Genomic DNA, 8,251 nt, shown 5'->3' on the forward strand with positions numbered 1-8,251 from the left:
CTCCTGGAGCAAATTTTTTAGATTTTACCAGAATTTTGTGTTGAGCCGATGGAAGCTGTAATAAGATCAGATTGTAGGGCTGATGCTGTGGCATAGTGGGTAAAGCCACTGCCTGCAGTACCAGCATCCCATATGGGTGCCAGTTCGAGTCCTGGCTGCTCCACTTCCAGATCCAGCTCTCTGCTGTGGCCTGGGAAAGCAGTAGAAGGTGGTTCAAGTGCTTGGGCCCCTGCACCCACGTGGGAGACCCAGAGGAAGCTCCTGGTTCCTGGCTTCGGATCAGCACAGCTCTGGCCATTGCAGCCAACTGGGGAGTGAACCAGTGGATAGAAGACCTCTCTCTCTCTCTCTCTCTCTCTCTCTCTCTCTTTCTCTCCCCTCTCCCCCCGCCGCCCTCGTGTAACTCTGACTTTCAAATAAATAAATAAATCTTTAAAGAAAAAGATCAAATTGTAACCCCAAGAGTACAGTGCCAAAAGAAACAACTCATATAGCAAAAAACCAACAGAGGAGTTAGAAGGGACACTACAGAGATTTATTTAACACCAGAGAAGCTAATAACGAGGAACCAACTCACTCTGGTGGGCTGGACCACACAGGGCACCACTGTCCTTTAAATTACCAGTGTGGCTGACAGATCACATGATGTAGCGAGCAGGGTCGTGATGAAACCTGCTGGTCCAATTGGCTATGGCTGGAGGACGGGTGCTCACCGTACACTGGATGGTAGGGACCGCTAAGAACACGGACCGTGGAATTCCATAGACCAGGATCCACCACATTCAGGCTGTGCGACCTGTGTTAAGTTCCTGAACGGTTCTGAGCTTCGTCCCTCTCACCTGGAACACGAAGGATAATAATCATTCCTACCCTATCAGGTTGTCGCGCACGTTAAATGATGGAGCAAATGTGAAAAAGTTCACCCATTCATTCATCAAACGTTTATTGAGTGCAGAGTCTGTGAAAGGAGATATTCTAGCAGCCGAAAAACACAGGGAACGTCGCTGCCCTCGTGGGAGGAGGCAGACCACAAAGAAACCTCCAAGTGAATGCATAATAGGTCAGGAGAAAAAAAAAAAAGACAACAAAGTATGATAAGGCAAGGGGAGTGCAGTTGTACTCACTAAACGATTCCAGTTCTCGCTAAATCCCACCCTGGACACAACCACCAGGGAACCCGGGCCGTGGGACCCTCCTTCTGCACCGTGGAGCCAGCCCTGCCGCCAGACTCTGCCCCCGCCCCGCGGGCCGAGAGCAAAAGCCCAGTTTTCCTGACACCTGTAGTAATCCTTGGTGGAATGTATCTGAAAAGATGCAGGAGAAATTCTTAAAATATATTTCCCCCCGACCGCAATATATTCCATATGCTTGAAAGCTGTCGGGGAGGGAGCCTGGGGCGCCCGCGTTCCCCAGTAATGCTTCTCTCCCACACTGGGGGAATCCTTATCAGGGGCTCGCCTACCTGACAGCTGGAAGGAATTTAAGAGAAAATGCAAAGTGCGGTTGCAGAAGAGGAATGGAGAGGGCTTGAGAGCCTGTGACAAAGCGAAAGGGTTTAGGCTTCGGGCTGCTCGGCTCGGCTCAGCTTGGGAAGGGGGTGTGCAGAGACCCTCCCCCTCCAGGACTTGCTGTGCAACCTAGGGAAGCGCACTCGCCCCCTCTGAGCCTCCATTTCCTCGTCTGTACCACGAAGGTCATCTCGACGGTTAGAATGTTATTAACGGCAGAGGATTGGCTCAGGCATCAGTTTTTTTTTCGGCTGTGGGTACTGAGAAGAAACCCCTCCCCTGAAGCATTGCAGGTCACCAGGCCCAGGGACAGTGACGCCCGGGAGTGAGGATGTTGGCAGAACTCCCTGGGTTTCAGGAACCAGTCACATGGCCTTGCAAATCCTACTGCTTCCTCTGCATTTTGTCCTGGGAGGTGACAGAACTGCCCAAGAGGGGCAAGGACACGACCTGCTTTGGGACAGACCGATCTAAGTTCTGCTCCCAGCTCTGTCACTTCGTCACCAGCTGACATCCGGCAAATCAATGTCACTGTGCGTCAGTTTCCGTATCTATAAAATGGGGACAAATGTAGCACCCGCTTCCTAGGGTTGGTGGGGATTCACTGGGCCGTGCACGCGAAGCCTTTGGCATGTGTCCAGCACGTGAGCACGCGCAGTGACGCTGACAGTAAATGATGACGATTCCCAGGGATCCCCGTGGACGTGCTGCAGGAGACTCTGAGCCATGGTTTCCATGCTTGAGTGTGTGACGGAGTCCCCAAGAGGGTTCCTTAAAACACGCGTCCCTGGATCCTAGCCCCAGAGCTCCTGACTCACGGGACCTGGGCTGAGGCCTGAGAACTTGCGTTTCTCACCCATTCCTGGAGGACACCAAAGCTGCCGGGCTGGGGGGCCGTGCGTGGAAAGTCTCGGAGGGGAATCCAGGAAGAAGGAATCCCTCTCGCAGAACAGCGACTCATCCCCTCCTCGGGTCCCTGCTTCCTAGAGTCTAAGGATCTGCAGGCGCCCATAACCCGGGAGCTCACACAACAGAAACCGAATGTTGGGACCAGACCCAGCCTCAGGGATCTTGTTTTGCACTTGGAGAAACTGAAGTCCAGAGAGGCAAAGACATTTGCTCCAAGTCACACAGCAAATCAGCAGCAAACCTGCTGTACAAGTACCAGTTCTATCTCCTGCCCTGTTATGAAGATTGCAGGGGGAGAGAGGGGCTGAGAGCCCTCCAGTGTTGGCTCCTCCTGGGCTGAGGCCACGGGGGCTGGGGCCTCAGCTCCATCACTGGCCACTGCCAAACCTGGTGCTGGGGAGCCACATACCTGAGGGGTGAGCCTGACGGCGTGCACAATGGCACGTGCGATTGCAAGGCCAAAGCTAAATTGAACACAGTGAGATGAGCCCAGAGAACAGCAGTGACAGCATCTGGTAGGGGACAGATGTGGGGACCGTGTGCTCTCACACCTCACACACTGCTGGAGGGACGGTCCCCAGCTAAACCCTCCTGCAAGCAAACTGGCCTCGCGGATTTCAAACGGGCGCAGCCTTTAGCACAGCTGCTGTGTTAGGGGTTTGCTCCAGGAAATAACCAGGAAAGCCTACAAAGATTCAGGGAGGTTCACAGCAGCAATGCTCATCAAAGAGGAACAAAACGGAAATTTTCAATATCCCATGATGGCAAATTACGTAATAAGCACAGCTGTTTAATCGGCTATTCTGTAATGTGAAAGGATTCAAAATATATTGTTAAAATGTAAAAAGTTAGTTAAAAGCCTGAGGGTCCCTTTTAATAGCTTGTTTTTAGATGGGTATGTAGATAGATAAATAATTGTAGATAGATGGAGATAGGTAGATGGATGGGAAGGTGGATTGATGAGTATGTGGTGGATGGATGGTTGGATGGGTGGGTGGATGGATGGATGGATGGGAGGGTGGATTGATGAGTATGCGGTGGGTGGATAGATGGATGGGTGGGTGGATGGATGGATAGATGGGTAGATGGGTAGAAAGATATATACATACACCCTGGAGACCCTGGAAAGATTCAGCATTGAGCCACAGTGGTCCTAATTCAGCCAAGGTCAGAAGAGAAGCAGGTGGAGTGTCCACTATAAGGGTGTCTCCAAAGACCTATGGGAGAGCCAGAGGAGGACAAGCCCAGCTCAGGACTGTGTCAGTCGAGCAAGAGTTTCCACACTCCCCTCTCTCTCCCCCAGCCTGGCCCTCCACTTGCTCAAACTGGAAGCCAGAGTTCCGTATCTGGGGCAGAAATGTAGGGGGAGGGGGAAGACGCCACTTAGGTCCTAGCTGCAAAAGGGGAGACAATTTAATTTTAAATCCACCTTGAAATTTGGCCACTGAGGGGGCCTGGGCATCCTCGCTGCTGTAATGAGGCTGTGTGTGGTGACTTCAAGGCTGCAGTCTGGGTGGTGTTCTCTCCCAAACTCATGGGGAAAGTTAATCCCCAAATTCATAGGTTAATGGGAATTGGAGGTGGGGCCTTGGGGAGGTGATTAGGATTAGCTGAGGTCGTGAGACTGGGCCCCTGTGATGGCATTCGTGGCTTTATAGGAAGAGGAAGAGAGACCCAAGCCAGAGCACCTGCTCTGAGTTAGCCTCTGCTGTGATGCCTCCCACCAGCTAATGAGCCAGCAAGAAGACCCTCGGAATAAGCCAAGCAGATGCCAGTCCCTGGATGTCCCTCCTCCAGAACTGTAGTGCAAATAGGCCTCTGCAAGGGCACTTCATCAAGTTCACAGCAAACACCACCTGTGAAAAACCATGCACAGATCTCAATGCATCCTTCAATTCCGTTTCTGCATGAACTTTCTGAAGTACCCTGACTAAGTTGCTCAGTGTGTGCTATTCAGTCACAGCTGGACTAACTCGGTGCAGGATCTTTTACTACCAAAGAATAGAGAGAAAAATCAGGAGATCAAATGTGTTTTTTTTTAAAGATTTATTTATTTACTTGAAAGTCAGAGTTACACAGAGAGAAGGAGAGGCAGGGAGAGGGAGGGAGGGAGGGAGGGAGAGAGAGAGAGAGAGAGAGAGAGAGAGAGGTCTTCCATCTGCTGGTTCACTCCCCAATTTGCTGCAATGGCTGGAGCTGCGCCGATCCAAAGCCAGGAACCAGGAGCTTCTTCCAGGTCTCCCACGTGGGTGCAGGGGCCCAAGGACTTGGGCCATCTTCTACTGCTTTCCCAGGCCACAGCAGAGAGCTGGATCGGAAGAGGAACAGCTGGGACTAGAACCAGTACCCATATGGGACGCCAGCGCTGCAGGCGGCGTCTTTACCCACTAAGCCACAGCACCTGCCCCTCACGTGGGGTTTTACTTTGGGAGAAGGGAAGAAGTCTCCCCATTCTGCCAGCCCATGGAATCAATTTTCCCACATAATGGGAGACAAAATAAAGTCACCAGGATAGACATTTAGCTTAGCAGTTGATGTCAGGTAAGATGCCCATGTCCCATATCACTCGTCAGCTCCAGCTCCTGACCCCAGCTCCCTGCTCGTGCAGACCCTGGGAGGCAGCACTGATGGCTCCAGTGCTTGGGTTCCTGCCACCCACATGGGACTCCTGCATTGAGTTCCCGGCTCCAGCCACTGCAGACATTGGGGAGTGAATGAACGGATGGGAGTGCGCTCTCTCTCTCACTCTCGCTCTCTCTCTCGCTCTCTCTCTCTCTCATGTGAATAAATAAATACAGTTTATAACCGCCACTCACACATCTCAGTCACGTCCATTCCACACGCCAGTTACACTGAAGGTGAGGCTGAGTTTTTACCACCTCCTCACCACCTACACAGCAGTGAAGGATCTTAGACGTCTCTTCTCTGGCATCTGTACAACGCTGGCTCCAAAACGTTCCTCGAATAGCACTCTGCTCCCTGCTCCCTCCACTGGCTTCAGACAAGACCTGGATAGAAGGAGATGAAAGGAGGCGTCCAATAGAGGTGCACAGAGGTGAGATCACTCCTCCGGGGCTGGGAGGCCAGAGGATAATCCTAGCCAAGGGCAGGCAGAATGGTTTATGGGGGAAAAACACAGGTTTTAGGGTCTGACCTTGGTTTTGTCATCTGTGTAATGGAAATGAAGATGTTCCTAATAGGATAGTTAGGATGAAAGGGAGATATGAATATTAATCTCCTGTGCATAGTATCTACTCAATGAGTGATCATTTTTATTTTAAAAATCTTTTAAAGATTTAAAAAAAAAAGAAAAGATTTATTTGAAAGGCAGAGTTACTCAGTGAGATTGAGAGCATGAGAGAGAGAGAGAGAGAGAGATTGTCGCTCCCCCTCTTCGTGGAGGAACGACACAGGACCCTGCGCTGTTCTTTTGTCTGCTCGGCCTTTCCCGGGTTTGCTGCTGGTTCTTCCCGGGTTGGCTACCGTCCCTTCCACCTCCGTGGAAGGGCGGTTCCCCCTGCCACTTTCCCCACTTCCGCGGGGGAGCGGCACACCGCCGGCTGGCTCTCTCGGGGGCTGCTCAGGTGTTCCTTCAGATAGATGTTCCTAGTGCATGTTGTCTCTCTCCTCCTTTATAGTCCTCTTCCACCAATCCCAACTCTGCTACCCACACGCCGAGTACGCTGCTCTCCTCCAATCAGGAGCAGGTCCTGCTGTTTATTGGTTGAACTGGAGGCAGCTGAGTAGAAGCTGTTTCCTCCTCTCCCAGCACCATATTGTGGGAGAGCAGATGCATAGAATAAGTCTTAATTCCAGTAACTTAGTCTAGTCCGAGTTGCTCCCAGTTGCTCCCCACAGAGATCTTCCATCCACTTGTTCCCTCCCCAAATGTCCACAACAGCCAGGTCTGGACCAAACCCAAGGCAGGAGCCAAGAGCTCCATGTGGGTCTCCCACATGAGTGGCAGGGACCCAAGTTCTCGAGACATCCCTACTGCCTGCCATGGTGCATTAGCAGGAAGCTGGAGTGGAAGTGGAGCAGCTGGGATTTGAAGCCGTGCTCTGATATAGGATGCCGACATCACAGCTGGTAGCTTAATCCACTGCACCACAACGCTGGCCCCAGTAAATAATTATTTCATGCATTGCTTCCTCCCATGGGAGCAGAGCTGTGGTCATACTTTCAGCAAAGAAGTTTATAAACGCAGCTTCCAATTTCCATCCCAAATGCTTTGAGAGCAAACACTGAGGAGAGTCAGATCTTTCAGGGTTTATGGGCAGAGTGGGAGCAGAGGATGGACCTTTTCCTAGCAAGAATGCCAATCCATGCATCTCTCTCTCCCATTCACAGGAATTCCCACAGCTCCCAAAATTACAGGAGAAACACACGGAGCTTAGAGAGAACGCATGCTTCCTCTTGGAAGAAAATAAACAGCAAAAGACTGACAGCTTTGATTTGCCAACATCTTATTATTCCATTAGTAGAGCAACCAGGATAAGAAGGAAGCAGAATTCCTGAAGATGTTCAACTCCTCTGCCTGGAAAGGTTAGACAGAGCATGACCTTGGCTGTGAACTCCGTAGCTGTGCACACAAGTTCCTGAGATGCATGGGCTCAGGTGCCATAAGTCCCTTCAAAGGTAATTAATCGCCACTATCTGCCCCTTCCCTACACCCCTGCAGGGCGAAGCCGGTTTCTTGCATGTGCTGCACGCGCTCCCACCACCGGGCCCTCGTGCAGGCTGCTCCGTCTTCCCAGGACACCTGTCCAGTGCAGCCTCCGTCCTCCGTCCCTCAGTGTCCAGGTGATGCAAGCTGATCATCACTGCTCCTCTGGGCCAGGTTAAAACCATCACACAAAGAGTTCGTGGAAAATGGAACTAAAGGAGAAGCCCATTGTGGTGTAAAAAAATATGTTGAAATCCAGACCAGGCATCTGGTGAGTAGTTAAGTTGCTGCTTCGGATGCTTGCATCCCGCATCGGAATGCCTGCTCCAAGCCGGGACTCCTGCACTTCCGAGCCGGGACTCCTGCACTTCCGAGCCGGGACTCCTGCACTTCCGAGCTGGGACTCCCCCACTTCCGAGCCGGGACTCCTGCACTTCCGAGCCGGGACTCCTCCACTTCCGAGCCGGGACTACTCCACTTCCGAGCCGGGACTCCTGCACTTCCGAGCCAGCTGCCTGGTTATGCCCACCCTGGTAGGCAGCAGGTGATGGCTCAAGTAGTTGAGCTCTTGCCACCCCGTGAGAGACCTGGACTAAGTCCCTGGCTCCTGGTTTCTTCCTGGCCCAGCCTAGGCCATTTGGGGCATTAGGAGAGTGAAGCCGCAGATGGGAACATTCTCTGCCTTTCAACCCAATTAAATAAATAAGTAAATGTTAAAAAAAAATCTGTGAAATCCATGCATACATGAGTTCTCACATCACGCAACACCTACTCCAAAACATTTTGCCCCCTTGACATCGCCAAACTGTCCATCCGGGTCCAGTGCTGTGGCTCAGTGGGTTACGCCTCCACCTGCGGTGCCGGTATTCCAGTCCTGGCTGCTCCTCTTCAATCCAGCTCTCTGCTAATGCACCTGGGAAAGCAGTGGAAAATGGCCCGAGTCCTTGGTCCCTGCGCCTGTGTGGGAGACTCGGAGGAAGCTCCTGAGTCCTGGCTTCAGATTGGTTTGGGGAGTGAACCAGCAGATGGAAGACCTCTCTCTCTCTCCCTCTCTCCCTCTCTCCCTCTCTCCCTCTCTCCCTCTCTCCCTCTCTCCCTCTCTCCCTCTCTCCCTCTCTCCCTCTCTCCCTCTCTCCCTCTCTCCCTCTCTCCCTCTTTCCCTCTCTCT

At 52.1% G+C, this 8,251-nt stretch overlaps 1 long non-coding RNA gene across 1 annotated transcript; it reads right to left on the reverse strand.

Moving 5' to 3' along the window:
- Positions 1 to 5,149: 5,149 nt before the first annotated feature.
- On the reverse strand, positions 5,150 to 7,824 carry LOC149119834 (uncharacterized). Its single transcript, XR_016227028.1, has 3 exons — positions 5,834 to 7,824; positions 5,572 to 5,585; positions 5,150 to 5,425 (listed from the first exon to the last, which is right to left on the reverse strand). It is a non-coding gene; the product is annotated as an uncharacterized LOC149119834 (long non-coding RNA).
- Positions 7,825 to 8,251: the final 427 nt, after the last annotated feature.

This window comes from Oryctolagus cuniculus, chromosome 21 (genome assembly GCF_051225735.1).
Source record: "Oryctolagus cuniculus isolate XC-2025 breed Fujian yellow rabbit chromosome 21, ASM5122573v1, whole genome shotgun sequence".
Lineage (NCBI taxonomy): Eukaryota > Metazoa > Chordata > Mammalia > Lagomorpha > Leporidae > Oryctolagus > Oryctolagus cuniculus.